We start from the raw sequence: 17,679 nt of genomic DNA on the forward strand, positions 1-17,679 counted from the left end.
CACCACATGATGGAGCTAATCTGATTTATCACTTTGGGTTCAGCCTCTGTGAATGAATAAATAAAGACAAAGTCCAGGTGGAGGGTGGAGGAGGTGGAGGAATCTCAGTGTGTCTGCAGAGACAGTGTAGAAGGACAGAGCAGCAGCAGAGCAGTCCAGATACACTGATGATTCTCTTTCAGATCCAGAGGAACACACAGGGATGATGGTGGACTTGACAGTGGAGCTGTTCTCAGAGCAGTTCAGACTGCAGCACTGAGAGTCTTCTCCACTTCTTCTGGTTCCTCTGTCAGTCACTGCTGGATGAAGCTCTCCTCTCCACTCTACCTCCCAGTAACATGGACCATGGATCAGAGCCTCTCTACACACAAGCTGCTGCTGCTTCAACCTCTCTGGATCATCAGGACACAGCTCGTCCTCTCTCAACACACACACCGTCCTCTTCACTCTCTCCTTTAGAAAGATCAGTACCTCCAGCTGTTGAGAGAAGAATACAGACAACAGAGGTGATAAATCAGTGTTTACAGAGACTCACTTCATCAGCTGTCAGTCACTGATGCAGCACATCCAGTATAAAGAGCAGCAGGGACTTCAGTCCTGTTCAGAGCAGAAGTGGAGCAGCTGTGTAGTGTAGCAGCTTCCTCTCAGCTCTCATGTTAACGTATTGGAGTGAAGACACTGAGCTGGAAGCTCACACACCTGCAGAGACTTTTAGCATCAAGTCTGTTTACTCTGAACATTTCACTCAAGTCCACAGTGGAACTAAACTGCTGAGTCATGAAGCTTCATTACTGCACAAACAGTTTAGTGATGGATTCACTGCTGTTACATGTCAACTCATGTTCCATTTAAAGAAAGAGTCTCTGTGTGTTGATGAACATCTGATCTGCTTCTGAAATATCAGCTGACAAATAAACATGGAGGCTGTCACTGAAAGTATCTGACAGATGGACAGATATACAGATGTGATCACTGGACTTCAGCAGAGGTTCTGCTCTGTATCAGACCACATGCTGACAAAATGTCATGATGCTTCTCTGAAATCAGAGCCAGTGATTTACAGGCTGCAGTCAGACTGATCTCAGAGCTGTGACAAAGATCAAACTCATCAATTCTTTAGTGTTGAAATGAGACAACAAACAGTTTCAGATCAGATTTGATGCTACGACATTTTGATGAATGAGGACCACTGTCTCTACACATCTTGTGAGGCTGTCAGCTGTAATCCAGCTCAACTTCATGTAGACATGAACACAACAACAGTCGTCTTGACATCAACTCAAACACATGATCACAATCAGGCTTGTGGCTGATCTGATTGGCTGACTGTCCTCTGTCTCTCTGTTTTTCTGTCCAATCCTGAAGCCTGTCACCATTCTCCTCTCACAGCTTCAATGAGGAAAGCAGCCACTGAGAAGGTTGGAGGTTTACAGGAGACACTAGATCTTTGCTTTGATACGAACTGTGTTTAGGACAATACTGATGAAAGCAGCATGGACTGACTCCAACCCTCTACTGACCTCAGAGTCTGCAGTCTACAGTCTGGACTCTCCACAAGATCAGACAGATCCTTCACTCCTGAATCCTGCAGCTTGTTTCCCCACAGATCCAGGTCTCTCAGATGGGAGGGATTGGACTTTAGAGCTGAGGCCAGAGAAGCACAGCTGATCTCTGACAAACTGCAGGAACTCAATCTGAATAAAGAATAAATCATGTGGATAAAAATCATTTCTAATCCAATCAGATATGTCCTAATCAATGAGCTTTCACTGTTTGGATTGGACTGTTTGGAAGATGGATTTAATGGAAAGCTTTGGAAAATAGCAGCAACAAATACATACAGTTTAATAGTACAACTATTAGTACTACTACTACTACTATAATAATAATAATAATAATAATAATAATAATAATAATAATAATATAATAATAATAATAATTAACACATTTAACAAGTCAATTCAACTCAATTAGAAAAGACCACAATTTACACAATTGTTAAAATTCAAAACACACACACACAACACTGAAAAACTGACATTAGTCCTGACACTTCATTGAAATGAACTTCAAAGGAGTTTTTTCTTCAGCAAGTGTTTTTCAATTGATTTGTACAAATATTAGTTCTGAGGATCTTCTGTATATTGTTGTGATAAAAATGGACTTTGAACAACTCACACTGGACATTTTCTACACTTCATTTAGAAAACATTAGTCTGCTGACTGTGACAAATACCAGTGTGTGAGTTCAGAAGGTTTCATTGAAGTCAACAGACATTATTCATGACAACTGGATCTGGTGGTTTTGAGTCTTTGGAAGGAGTTCTGCGACTTTTTAACAAAATGTGTCTCTTTATGTTTTCTTTTAAAAAGAAGAGTTGAACACTTAGAAGTATTTTGGGAAGAAAAAGACTTGGAGAATGAAGAGTAAAAGAGTAATGTGTGGGGACTCAGCTTCAACTGGCCCTCAGCGGGGTCTGCAGCCTGGCCTGAATATCCACATCACTAGTCAAGATTGTAAATGACCTCAGGTGATATGGATATGAAAAAACAAAACAAAACACACCTGTATTACTATCACTTGACTTAAGTGCAGCTTTTGACTTAAGGTCACACCATTCTTTTCGATAGACTTCACATCCTGACTGACCTCTCTGGTACTGTTTTTATTTGGTTCAAGTCTTATCTTAGTGACAGAGAATTTTATGTCAGCATGGGCAAATGTTCTTCTAAAAGCTATAAATTAAATTGTGGTGTCCCTCAAGGTTCAATTTTAGGTCCTATGCTTTTTAACCTTTACATGCTGATACTTGGAAATGTCATCAGGAGGCACTGCATCAGCTTCCATAGCTATGCTGATGATACACAGCTTTACATTGCTGTTTCTCCTGATGACCCAGGGCCAATCGAGGGTCTTTCTAACTGTCTTTTACATATCAAGTTATGGATGGCAGAAATTTTTCTACAGCTCAATCAGGAAAAACAAACTCTGGCACTAAACGCCTGTAAGCAAGTGAAAAACAAAGGAGTCATCTTGGACTTTTTTGGATCTTAGTTTTGAGCCTCACATTAAAAATGTAATTAAAACTGCTTTTTATCATCTGAAGAACATTGCCAGAGTGCAACCATTTCTCTCTCAAGCCAATGCAGAGACACTGCTGCAGGCTCTTATCACCTGCAGAACTGATTACTGCAACGCTCCGCTTTCTGGTCTCCCTAAGAAGAACATATCTCAGCTACAGCTGCTTCAACATTCAGTAGCACGTGTACTGACAAAGACCAGACAGAGACCGCACATTACACCGATTTTAAAGTCTTTGCACTGGCTGCCTGTCTGCTTCAGAACTGATTTTAAGATCCCTTTATTGGTTTATAAAGCTCTTCATGGTCTTGGCCCAACCTATTTATCAGATTTGCTTTTAACCTGTGAGCCATCTAGAACCCTCTGGTCTTCTGGTAGTGGCCTTTTAATTAAACCTAAAGTCAGAACAAAAACCTATGGAGAAGCCTCCTTTTATTACTATGGTCCAAGTCTCTGGAGCAGCCTCCCTTACGGCTTCCTCTGTCGTGCTGATGTGATGGTAATGTATTGTGTCACTTCCTGTTTGCTGCTTCTGCACTGTGGTGTTACGCGTGTTATCCTAGCTTATTAATCAACTCTAACTTTGCCGTGTTCTGTGGTCAATCTCTGAATTCCTGTGCACATATATTGCTTTAGTTAAACATCTGTGGTGCACGTGTCCCTCTGGATTTAACACTACACTCTAATCTGATCGCTCTATTTCTGGTCTACTAGCTTAGCTGTTAGCAATGGCTTCTCTTTCTCCTGTTGTCTCTCCTGCTGTCTCTCCTCTCTCTTGCACGGTGTGTGAGATGTTCAGTTACTCCTCTGCCTCCTTTAGCGATAATGGTATGTGTAATATATGTAGCATTTTTGTAGCATTGGAGGCGAGACTGAGGGAAGTAGAGGCTCGGCTCCGCACCATAGATAACCGCCCCGTAGCAGCGCTAGCTAGTCAGTCCCCTGTAGCCGATGCGGACCAGCCTAGATTAGCTACAGTTAGCCGTCCTACTTTAGCTCCTGTTAGCCGTTCCCCGTCAGCTCCCGAGCAGCCGGGAAGCCAGGGCGGCTGGGTGGCAGTCCGAAGGAAACATAGCCTGAAACAACGGCCCGTGGTTCACCATCAACATGTTTAAAACAGATTTCCCCAATCAGCGACCAGTGGTGGAGGAAGTACTGAAGCTTAGTACTTAAGTAAAAGTACAAATATCCCGCAAAAAATATACTCAAGTGAAAGTGGAAGTACTGCATCAAGAATCTTAAGTTAAAGTACTAAGTACTTACATTTAAATTTACTTTAAAGTATTTTTTAAAGTAAAAGTACTCACGCAATGGGTTGTCTCAGTGTCGGGGCCATTTTTTATTCTTTTTTTTTTTAAGTTAATTTATTGATCCCTCCTGGGGAAATTATTCTCTGCATTTTACCTTCACCAACGAAACACACACACAAGCATTATGCACATGAGCAACATGCACTGGAGAAACTGGGGCAGGGGGCTGCCTAGTGAGGTGCCCGGGGAGCTGGGGTGAATCAGTGCCTTGCTCAGGGGCACCACAGCCATGGTCGCAGAGGCAGGGGAGGCGCGTCTCCTTCACCACCACCGTATCTGTTTTTTTTGCGCTTGGTCGAGGGATGGAACCCACGACGGATCTCAGGCCGGTCCAAAGCCGGAATCAGGCCAGCCCACTAGCTCGTGCTCCTACCAAATGCACGCTCTGCCATCATTGGGGGTAATAGAGCCACCTGATTGGTTAGTAATTGCAAACAACGCCTCAACGCAGTCTATTTTTTTTTTTTCATGCAAGATTTTGAGGAAATTATGTTCATAACGTAACGAGTAACGGCATAAATTGTAGAAATGTAGTGGAGTAGAAAGTACAGATAATTGCTGCAAAATGTAATGGAGTAAAATCCAAAGTATGCATTATTATTTTTACTTAAGTAAAGCACAGATACGTAAAAAAATACTTAAGTACAGTAACAAAGTACAAATACTTTGTTACATTCCACCACTGTCAGCGACACACCTGCTGAATAAAAAACTCTGGTTATTGGCAGCTCCAGTTTGCCAAATGTGAAGTTAGAGACTCCAGCGACCATAATTAAATGCATTCCTGGGGTCAGAGCGGGTGACATTGAATTAAAACTGCTGGCTAAGGATAAACGTAGATTTGGTAGATTTATTCAAGCGGCGGTAATGACACCCGATTACGCCAATCGGAGGTCACTAAAATTAATGTGAAATCGGTGTGTAACTACGCCAAAACAATGTCGGACTCCGTAGTGTTCTCTGGACCCCTGCCCGATTTGACCAGTGATGACATGTTTAGCCGCATGTCATCATTACGTTGCTGGCTGTCTAGGTGGTGTCCAGCAAACAACGTGGCCTTCAATGACAACTGGAAAACTTTTTGGGGAAAACCTGGTCTGATTAGGAGAGACTGCATCCATCCCACTTTGGATGGTGCAGCTCTCATATCTAGAAATATGGCAGATTTTATTAGACAACCAAAGTCATGACAACCCAGAGCTGAGACCAGGAGGCAGAGTTGCAGTCCTACACGCTTCTCTGCAGTTTCTCTAGAGCTGTCACCCTCCCATGATTCTTACCATTCCTACCATTCCAAAAATTCCCTTTATCATATAGAGACTGTCTGCTCCCCGTCAACAAAAAGTGTATTAACCAAAAAATGCAAGAGGTGTTATTCATAAAAACCTCAAAAAAATGAATACTACAAAAGTATCTGAACCTAAAAACACAACAATTAGATGTGGGCTATTAAACATTAGATCTCTCCTGTCTAAATCTCTGTTAAAGATTTGATAATGGATCAGCAGATTGATTTATTCTGTCTTACTGAGACCTGGCTGCAGGAGGAACAGTATGTCAGTCTAAATGAGTCAACCCCTGCTAGTCATATTAATGATCACATTCCTAGAGGCAAAGGCCGAGGAGGAGGAGTGGCAGCAATCTACCACTCAAGTTTATTAATTAATCCTAGACCTAAGCCGAATTATAGCACATTTGAAAGCCTTATCCTCAGCCTCTCACATCCAAATTGGAAGAAAATCCAGTCCTACTTCCTGTGGTGTATCGTCCATCTGCTACTTACTCAGAGTTTTTGTCTGAATTCACTGAATTTTTATCTGATTTAGTGCTTAGTACGGATAAAGCAATTATAGTGGGCGACTTTAATATTCATGTTGATACCCACGACAGCCTTAAGACTGCTTTCTATTCAGTATTACAACTCAATTGGCTTTTTACAAAATGTTAACAAACCAACTCACTGCTTTAATCACACCCTTGATCTTGTACTGACCTATGGCATAGAAGCTGAATATTTGACAGTATTCCCTCAGAACCCTGTTTTATCTGATCATTCTTTAGTAACATTTGAATTTACAATAATGAACTGCACAGCATCTGGGAAAAAAATTAACTACTGTAGATATTTGTCTGATAATGCTGTTATCAAATATAAGGAAGTTATTCCATCTTTATTATCTCCGTTGCCATGTGCCAGTTTTACAGAGGGCAATGGCCTAAACTTTACTCCAGCAGATATAGATTATCTAGTTGATAGTACTGCTGCTTCATTACGCTCAACCCTTGACTCTGTTGCCCTTTTGAAAAAGAAGGTCATTAATCAGAGGAAGCTAGCTCCATGGTATGATTCACAAATACGTACTTTAAAGCAGATATCACGAAAGCTGGGAAGGAAGTGATTACCCACTAATTTAGAGGAATTCCACCTAGCCTGGAAAGGCAGCTTTATAACGTAAAAAAAAGCCCTTCGTAAGGCAAGAACTGCCTATTATTCGTCATTAATAGAGGAAAACAACAACAACCCTAGGTTTATTTTCAGCACTGTGGCCAGGCTGACAAAGAGCCATAGCTCTGTTGAACCATGCATCCCTCTAGCTCTCACTAGTGATGACTTTATGAGCTTCTTTAGCAACAAAATAGTAGACATTAGAGACAGAATCCATCTTATCCTGCCTACAACTGTTAATGATGTAGGTCTGTCTAGAAAAAGAATCTTTAGAAATTGATGATTTGTCGTTAGACTGTTTCTCTCCCATAGATCTCGCTGAATTGACTTTAATAGTTTCTAAATCTAAATCATCAACATATCTTTTGGATCCTATCCCAACCAGACTTCTTAAAGATGTTTTGCCTTTGATTGGCACTAACATATTAGACCAGATAAATCTCTCTTTGGTAACAGGATATGTTCCACAGGCTTTTAAGGTTGCAGTTATCAAACCTTTACTTAAAAAGCCTTCTCTGGACTCTGACATTTTGGCAAACTATAGACCTATATCCAATCTCCCCTTTAATTCTAAAATTCTTGAAAAGGCTGTTGCAACTCAGTTGTGTGACCATCTTCTATAGGAACGGTTTGTTTGAAGTTTTTCAGTCAGGATTTAGAGTTCATCATAGCACAGAAACAGTACTGGTGAAAGTTACCAACCACATTCTCATAGCATCAGACAGTGGACTCATCTCTATACTTGTCCTGCTAGATCTTAGTGCTACATTTGACACTATTGATCATAATATCCTATTGGAAAGATTGGAACATGTTATTGGGATTAAAGGAACAGCACTAGGCTGGTTTAAATCATATCTATCAGATAGATACCAGTTTGTTCATGTTAATAACGATTCCTCCATTTATACCAGAGTTAGTCATGGAGTTCCACAGGGTTCTGTGCTTGGACCGATATTATTCACCTCATACATGCTTCCCCTAGGCAATATTATCAGGAAGCATGGAATAAATTTCCATTGCTATGCAGATGATACCCAGCTATATTTATCTATGAAGCCAGACGAAGCAGATCAGTTAGCCATACTTAAGGCATGTCTTAAAGACATAAAGGCCGGGATGACCTGTAACTTTCTTCTTCTGAATTCAGACAAAACTGAGGTTATTTTGTTTGGTCCCAAACACCTCAGAAACAGTTTATCTAATCATATAGTTACTCTGGATGGCATTAATTTAGCCTCCAGTACGACTGTGAGAAACCTTGGAGTTATTTTTGATCAGGATTTGTCCTTTAACTCACATATAAAACAAGTCTCTAGGACCACCTTCTTTCACCTGCGCAATATCAGTAAGATTAGGAACATTCTGTCGCAGAGTGATGCTGAAAAATTAGTCCATGCTTTTGTTACTTCTAGGCTGGACTACTGTAATTCCCTATTATCAGGATGTTGAGTTAACTCTCTAAAAAGCCTCCAGCTGATCCAAAATGCTGCAGCGAGAGTACTGACTGGAATTAGCAAGAGAGATCATATTACTCCTGTACTAACTTCTCTTCATTGGCTTCCTGTAAAATCCAGAATAGATTTTAAAATCCTTCTCCTTACATATAAAGCCCTCAATGGCCAGGCACCTTCATATCTCAAAGAGCTGATAGTACCATATCATCCCAACAGATTGCTTCGTTCCCAGAATGCAGGTTTTCTTATGGTTCCCAGTATGTCTAAAAGTAGAATGGGAGGCCGAGCCTTTAGCTATCAGGCCCCTCTCCTGTGGAACCAACTGCCAGTTTGGGTTCGGGAAGCAGACACCCTCTCTAATTTTAAAACTAAGCTTAAAACCTTCTTGTTTGACAAAGCTTATAATTAGTTGTAGTTACAGTTTTAGTTATTATGACTAAACTTATAGTTAGTTACAATTATCTCTATAGACACTGTTACAGTTAAGGATATAGCCCTTAGTAGGGCTGGCTCAGGCAACTGAACCATCCCTTAGTTATGCTGTTATAGGCCTAGGCAGCTGGGGGACATCCCATGATCTACTGCGCACTTCTTCTTCTTTCTCTTTCTCTCCTCAGACCCACCCGCAAATTTATTAGCCTTTATTCCATGTCATTAACTCTGTGTCCTCTCTGTCCCGTAGTCCTGTGTTTGTTTCTCTCTGGTCTCTCTTTCTCTACCTTTCTGCAGGTATCTCTGGCTTCGGAGCTGCATATTCTATGGTCCATTGCTCCACCCACCTGCTATTGTTTACAATGATCCATTTCTAACATGTTTAATGTTCCATTCTGCTACAGATAAATATTGGATTAATATTCTTTGCAGACTGTAATGTAAATAATGCCTCTGTTCTCTGTTTCCTATCATAACTCTAATCTGCGGAGCACACATTATCCACTAACTGTTCACTAACTAATGTAAATGCTGACCCTCTAACATTGTCCATTGTATTATGCTGCATGTCCTTCTCCTCCTCTCCTCCATTCCTAGCTGTCCTATCGTCCTCCTTTTCCTCCTTTCAGCCAGCCCGGCCATCAGCAGGAGGATCCCCCATCTGAGCCAGGTTCTTCTCAAGGTTTCTTCCTTTTAAAAGGGAGTTTTTCCTTGCCACTGTGACCTTAAGTGCTTGCATCATAACATCTGACTGATTGAACTGACTGAAATTAAGTGAAACTGAAAGAATAATTCTTAGTCTGAGAAAAGAAAAAAGTCACAATATGGAAAAACAACTATTTAAAATTCATTCAAGATGAATGGATTCAAGTTCTGGATGAAGATAAACCAGGTTAAGTTGTGGATTAAAGATATTAAAGATATAAGATCTAGTACATTTAGTACATTTAGTACATCTAGTACAAGATATAGTACATTTAAGTTTAGTAGTTTTATTACTCTTTTATGATAGTGTTTCCTCAATTCCTGTTTTTATAGGAAACCTTACTTAACTGTGGTTATTGATGGATTTTGGGTGTGTGTCTGTGTGGGGTGGAGGGACTAACACTATGTACAGCACTTTGTGCTACAATGTATTTGTATGAAAAATGCTATAAAATAACATCTGACGAATTGAACTGACTGAAATGAAGTGAAACTGAAGGAATAATTCTTAGTCTGAGAAAAGAAAAAAGTCACAATATGGAAAAACAACTATTTCAAATTCATTCAAGATGAATGGATTCAAGTTCTGGATGAAGATAAACCAGGTTGAGTTGTGGATTAAAGATATAAGATCTACAACAGTAACAGACAGTGAACTGACCTCAGAGTCTCTAGTCTACAGTGTGGACTCTCCAGAAAACCACACAGCAGCTTCACTCCTGAATCCTGCAGCTTGTCGTTGATGCTCAGGTCCAGGTCTCTCAGATGGGAGGGGTTGGACTTCAGAGCTGAGGCCAGAGAAGCACAGCTGATCTCTGACGAACTGCAGCAACTCAATCTGAATAAAGAATAAATCATGTGGATAAAAATCACAACAATCAAAACACACAAAAACACACACACACACACACACACACAGAAAACACTGAAGAACTGACATTAGTCCTGTCATTGAAATGAACTTCAAAGGAAAGAAGAGTGTTTTTCAATTGATATGTACAAATATTAGTTCAGAATATCTTCTGTATATTGTTGTGATAAAAACGAACTTTGAACAACTCACACTGGACATTTTCTACACTTCATTTCGAAAACAGTCTGCTGACTGTGACAAATACCAGTGTGTGAGATCTGAAGGTCTCATTGAAGTCAACAGACATTATTCATGACAACTGGATCTGGTGGTTTTGAGTCTTTGGAAGGAGTTCTGCGACTAATCAATATTTTTATCCAGTTTTAAACCACTTTTTATTCCTCAGGTTTTAGACTCTGGTGGTTTTACAAATCTGTTTAAATTAGGTCAAAAGATTTTGTTCAGCTGCTTTTTCATTTTCAAACTTACTTTACTGTATGAATTTTATTCAACATGTTACACAGCCTGCCCATAACAAAGGCCACATTTTAGATCTATGTATTACCCACGGCCTGTCTGCTAATATTTCTTCAGTTGTGGATTCAGGCTTATGTGATCACTTGTGTCTTTTTTACTGTTCCTAATTGATAACTGACAAATGGAACAACCCCAAAATCCTCTTCTCAACCATGGATCATCTAATTAATCCTGCCTTTATGAAGGCTGGCAGTCTGTCTAACAGCTTCAAATGTGAAGACTTTAGAGTCCACTTCAAAAATAAAATAGACTCTATCAGATGAAAATGATCTCAGTGTAAGCAAAAAAAAAATCAATCACCACAGAACCTTTGTATGAGGAAACACTGGAGAAATTCATCCTGGTTGATGCTGAGATGTTTGGTAAAGTCATTTCTCAATTAAAACCATCAACCTGCCCCTTAGATCCCATACCTACATCCTTTTTACAACCTTTTATAGCTTTTTGAAGACTTACTTAACATAGTAAATTATTCTCTTCAGATGGGCGTCTTCCCTGCTGCTCTTAAGACGGCCAGAGTCAAATCCCTTCTGAAGAGAAACAATTCTACCATTTTAAAGTAACATTTTAGAAAAGCTTGTTTTTAATCAGTTGAATGTTTTTTTTAAACTCTCACAGTATTTTTATACCAATTTGTCTTTTGGACCAATCATAGTACTGAGACTGTACTAGGCAAGACTGTAAATTACCTCAGGTGATATATGGATATGAAAACACAAAACAAAATAAAAAATAAAAACAAACAAACACCTGTACCACTTGACTTAAGTGCAGCTTTTGACTTAAGGTCACACCATTCTTTTAGATAGACTTCACATCCTGACTGGCCTCTCTGGTACTGTTTTTATTTGGTTGAAGTCTTATCTTTCTGACAGAGAATTTTGTGTCAGTATGGTCCAATGTTCTTCTAAAAATTATAAATTAAATTGTGGTGTTCCCCAAGGTTCAATTTTAGGTCCTACACTTTTTAACCTTTACATGCTGACACTTGGAAATGTCATCAGGAGACACTGAATCAGCTTCCATAGCTATGCTGATGATACACAGCTTTAACTGTATTTTATATATATAAGTTATGGATGGCAGAAAGTTTTCTACAACTCAATCAGGACAAACAAACTCAGGCATTTAACGCCTGTAAACAAGTGAAAAACCAAGGAGTCATCTTGGACTCAGATCTTAGTTTTGAGCCTCACATTGCAAATGTAATTAAAACTGCTTTTTATCATCTGAAGAACATTGCCAGAGTGCAGCCATTTCTCTCTCAAGCCAGGGCAGAGACATTGCTGCAGGCTTTTATCACCTGCAGAATTGATTACTACAACCCTTGAGCCAGTTGGTTTACAGGGACTGATGCAATGATTCTGCTGCACCGACATTAGTTCCTTTGAACTCACTATTGAGTTTTAACTATCTGTCCATATAAGTCCTTTCTTGTTCATTTTATCTGAACCAACTGATTTTAATTTTTATTTTTAGGTAGATGTCAAGTCTGTGGGGAGTAGTTTGCAGGGTACACACACTGCATTCTGTCTGGTAATATAAATGGTGGCGGTTACATGGTCGTGTCTTGAATTTTCATGTGCAGTGCAGTGTTTGTAGACTTGCAGTGTTTGAAGTGTCTTCTAGTGGGACCAGCACCAGGTGAGCACATGGTGTGAGTATAAGCAGGTTGTGATAGAATCTCCCCACAGTGAGGACTCTACCCTTGTTTTAAACTTTTGTTGTATTCAGTTGGTGCTATCTAGGTTATTTCCATATTGTAGAATAAAGGTTGTCATTTGCACTTACCTGAGTGCTTATGTTCTTTCAGGCATGTTAGTTCTCAACACTTCCTGTCTTAATTATCTTTTTTTTTAAATAAATTTAATATTTGTTTGAATGCATGTCTGCTGCTCTTCCTATTTGAACTTTTTGTTTGTGTCACCACTCAGTATCAGTAAGTTATCTTGCCTTGAGGTTTATGATTTTTAAATCCTCAGACCTCTCTACACTCTGAGTTGGGTCACAGTTCGTTTTATTACTCTTTTATTTATTTCTGTATTGTTTGTTTGTTTTCCACGATTTCTGCATTTACGCTGTCAAATTTTCTCTTTTAACAGTTTTTTGATCATTTTTCAAACTTCACTGTGATTTCTTTTAAATTATTCACTTTATTCTATTATCACTTTGGTTGTTCCTGTTATTTATGTATTTTAAGATAAAATAAGATAAGACAAGATAAGGTAGGATAAGATAAGATAAGAAAATCCTTTATTAGTCCCTCGGTGGGGAAATTGCATTTAGCAACAGCAGGGGTACAGTATAGTAAGTAAAATATAAGTAAGAGACCAATATGGCCAGACGAAGATTAAATAAACACTAATCCAATAGTAGAATAACTAAGAAACTAATCTAAGAAAATAGCTGCTGTATGTATATACATACATACATACATACATACAATAAATATGAGATGGAGATTGTTGAGTTGTGTGACTATAGTACACAATAAATATTGCACATTGATATTGCACTAATAATTGAATTATTGCACATTGATATTACACTGATAGTTGCATGGAATTTTAATCAAGTTTGTATTTTATATTATTTTGCTATTTTTATCCTTCCTCCAGTGTTTTCTCATTGCAAAGCCTTGAGATTTGTGATAGTGTTTCCTCAGTTCCTGTTTTTATTTGTGCTACAATGTATTTGCATGAAAAGTGCTATAAAAATAACATCTGACTGAAATGAAGTGAAACTGAATGAATAATTCTTAGTCTGAGAAAAGAAAAAGTCACAATATGAAACAAAAACAATTTCAAATCTCATTCATTCATTCATTCAAGATGAATGGATTAAAGTTCTGGATGAAGATACACCAGGTTCAGTTGTGGATTAAAGATCTAAGATCAACAACAGTAACAGACAGTGAACTGACCTCAGAGTCTCCAGTCTACAGTGTGGACTCTCCAGAAAACCACACAGCAGCTTCACTCCTGAATCCTGCAGCTTGTTGTAGCTCAGGTCCAGGTCTCTCAGATGGGAGGGGTTGGACTTCAGAGCTGAGGCCAGAGAAGCACAGCTTATCTCTGACAAACTGCAGGAACTCAATCTGAATAAAGAATAAATCATGTGGATAAAAATCATTTCTAATCCAATCAGATATGTCCTAATCAACGAGCTTTCACTAACATGAGTAGAGGGACTTTGTCCTTCTCTTATTGTGGATCATCATAATGTCAGCCTTCTACACACATCATCCAAATGTCACCACAACATTCATACAACTATTCATGTCAACACAGATTCATAACATGCTGCTGACCTCAGTCAAGTCTGGAATTAGAAGATAAAGATCAAATCAGACATGTAGGACTAAAAACTGACTTTGATTCACCACTGAAATGGATCAAACTTCATATGTTCAGTCCTGATCCAAGAAAAAGGTCTTGCTTGGTGATCACATGACACAAAAGAAAAGCTAGAAATAATTTACAACTGATAATGTCAGACCAAGGATATAATGTAGATAAGAACATTAATTATGTTTCTTAATTAATTCTTAATTAGTAACAAATTATTATGAGAGTGTGATGCATGGTAAAAAAAAGTAACAGTGAATTAACTCTTTCAGCTTGAACTCCCCTCCTTGAACCACCACCTTATTATGGTGGAAGGGTTTGAGTACCTGAATGATCCGAAGAGCTATGCTGTCAGGGCTAAATGATCTGGTATGGCCTCCCAAGGCAAACAGGTCCTGGGGAATGGGTCAGACTAAGAGTGGTTCAGAAGTCCCCTATGAGTACAACTAAAACAAGGCCAGTTACGTCGCCCGGTGTGGCACAGCCAGGGCCTCACCCTGGAGCCAGGTCTGGGGTTGGGGCACACACGCAAGAGCATGGTGGCCAAGCTATGCCAGAGTGCTGGAGAGGAGGATTCGGCCGATAGTCGAATCTCGGATTCAGGAGGAACAATACGGTTTTTGGCCAGGTTGTGGAACACTGGACCAGCTCTATACTCTCCATAGGGTGCTTGAGGGTTCATGGGAGTTAGCCCAACCAGTCCACATGTGTTTTCTGGATCTGGAGAAGGCGTTCAACCATGTCCCTCGTGGTGTCCTTTGGAGGGTGCTCTGGGAGTATAGAGTCTGGGGTGGTTCTCAACCGGAAAAGGGTGGCTTGCCCTTTTCCGTCACAATATGGAAGAACAGCTATTTCAGCTAGGTTCAGTTGTGGATTAAAGATATAAGATCTACAACAGTAACAGACAGTGAACTGACCTCAGAGTCTCCAGTCTACAGTGTGGACTCTCCAGAAAACCACACAGCAGCTTCACTCCTGAATCCTGCAGCTCATTGTCACTCAGGTCCAGGTGTCTCAGATGGGAGGGGTTGGACTTCAGAGCTGAGGCCAGAGAAGCACAGCTGATCTCTGACAAACTGCAGCGCCTCAATCTGAATAAAGAATAAATCATGTGGATAAAAATCATTTGTAATCCAATCAGATATGTCCTAATCAATGAGCTTTCACTAACATGAGTAGAGGGACTTTGTCCGTCTCTTATTGTGGATCATCATAATGTCATCCTTCTACACACATCATCCAAATGTCACCACAACATTCATACAACTATTCATGTCAACACAGATTCATAACATGCTGCTGAGCTCAGTCAAGTCTTTATTTGTTTATAAAGCTCTTAATGGTGCTTTTAACCTATGAGCCCTCTAGAACCCTCTGGTCTTCTTGTAGTGGCCTTTTAATTAAACCTAAAGTCAGAACAAAAACCTATGGAGAAGCCTCCTTTTATTACTATGGTCCACGTTTCTGGAGCAGCCTCCCTGAAGACCTGAGGGCAGCAGAGAACTCTGATACTTTTAGAAGCAAACTCAAGACCTACCTCTTTAACCTGGCTTTAAATAGAAGTTTATTTATTTGTTTTTATATCCACACATTATAGTCCATTTTATTACTCTTTATTACATACTCTGTATGTATGTATGTATTTATTTATTTATTTGTTTGTTTTCTGGGATTTCTGTATTTACTCTGTCAAATTTTCTCTTTTAACATTTTTCTGATCATTTTTTCAAACTTAGCTTTGATTTCTTTTAAATTATTCACTTCATTCTATTATCATTTTGATTGTTCCTGTTATTTATGTATTTTATATTATTTTGCTATTTTGATTATTTATCCTGCCTCCAGTTTTTCCCCCTTGCAAAGCTTTGAGATTAATGATAGTTTTTCTTCAGTTCCTGTTTTTATTGGAAACTTTACTTAACTGTGGTTATTGATGGATTTTGGGTGTGTGCCTGTGTGGGGTGGAGGGACTAACACTATGTACAGCACTTTGTGTTACAATGTATTTGTATGAAAAGTGCTATAATAATGTCTAACTCATTGAACTGACTGAAATGAAGTGAAACTGAAGGAATAATTCTTAGTCTGAGATAAGAAAAAGTCACAAAATGGAACAAAAACTATTTCAAATCTAATTCATTCATCCATTCATTCAAGATGAATGGATTCAAGTTCTGGATGAAGATAAACCAGGTTCAGTTGTGGATTAAAGATATAAGATCTACAACAGTAACAGACAGTGAACTGACCTCAGAGTCTCCAATCTACAGTGTGGACTCTCCAGAGAACCACACAGCAGCTTCACTCCTGAATCCTGCAGCTTGTTGTAGCTCAGGTCCAGGTGTTTCAGATGGGAGGGGTTGGACTTCAGAGCTGAGGCCAGAGAAGCACAGCTGATCTCTGACAAACTGCAGGAACTCAATCTGAATAAAGAATAAATCATGTGGATAAAAATCATTTCTAATCCAATCAGATATGTCCTAATCAATGAGCTTTCACTAACATGAGTAGAAGGACTTTGTCCTTCTCTTAATGTGGATCATCATAATGTCAGCCTTCTACACACAAAATCCAAATGTCACCACAACATTCATACAGCTATTCATGTCAACACAGATTCATAACATGTTTGCATACCAAACTGGTACGACTAATACTTCTAGTAGTAACAATAATAAGTAGATCATTTCTGCAGAAACTGTTAATGTATCTTCTGTGTGGTGCATATACAGGATAATCAGCTGTGACATGTTGGATGTTTGTACACGTGGATGTGAGTCATCCAGGAGCAGCTGAAGGACTTTGCGTGATGTTATTTGGGGCACTGATAGTCCTACTAACACATCATGCAGTGATATAGGCGATAATATAACCAGTACAATCATTAATGGTTTTAACTGTATCACACAGGTTCACACTCACATACACACATACGCACACGCTGAGTCATGTTTGAGCCATTAAAGAGGACATTATATGGACTTTCATTCATGTCCTGGAGACTTATCCTTACCCTGACCAGAGTCACTACAGGTATTAAGACCTTGTTAATATAATCAGTAACAGCTGTGTTGATCTGTCTTAAAGGTGCTGTCATCAGGGGAGCTGAAGAAAAATTTTAATTCCCTGATAGCTTGAAAATGAAAATTCCTGTCAATGATCATTGTTAACACACACACTGATTCCAATTCCATGCAACTATAAGTGCAATATCTATGTGCAATAACTCAATTATTAGTGTGCAATATTTATTGTGTACGGAAAGTCACTCAACAACAACAACCTCCAGCCCATATTTATTTATGTATGTATGTATGTATATTTTATATTTTATTTTTTTACAGCAGCTATTTTATTAGTTTAGTATCTTGCTTTGGCCATATTGGTCTTACTTATATTTTACTTTCACTCACTGGACTGTAACCTTGCTGTTGCTAAATGCAATTTTCCCACTGAGGGACTAATAAAGGATTTCTTATTCTTATTCTTATTATAACAAAACCTTTTCAC

The sequence above is a fragment of the Toxotes jaculatrix genome, chromosome 13, assembly GCF_017976425.1.
Source record: "Toxotes jaculatrix isolate fToxJac2 chromosome 13, fToxJac2.pri, whole genome shotgun sequence".
NCBI lineage: Eukaryota > Metazoa > Chordata > Actinopteri > Toxotidae > Toxotes > Toxotes jaculatrix.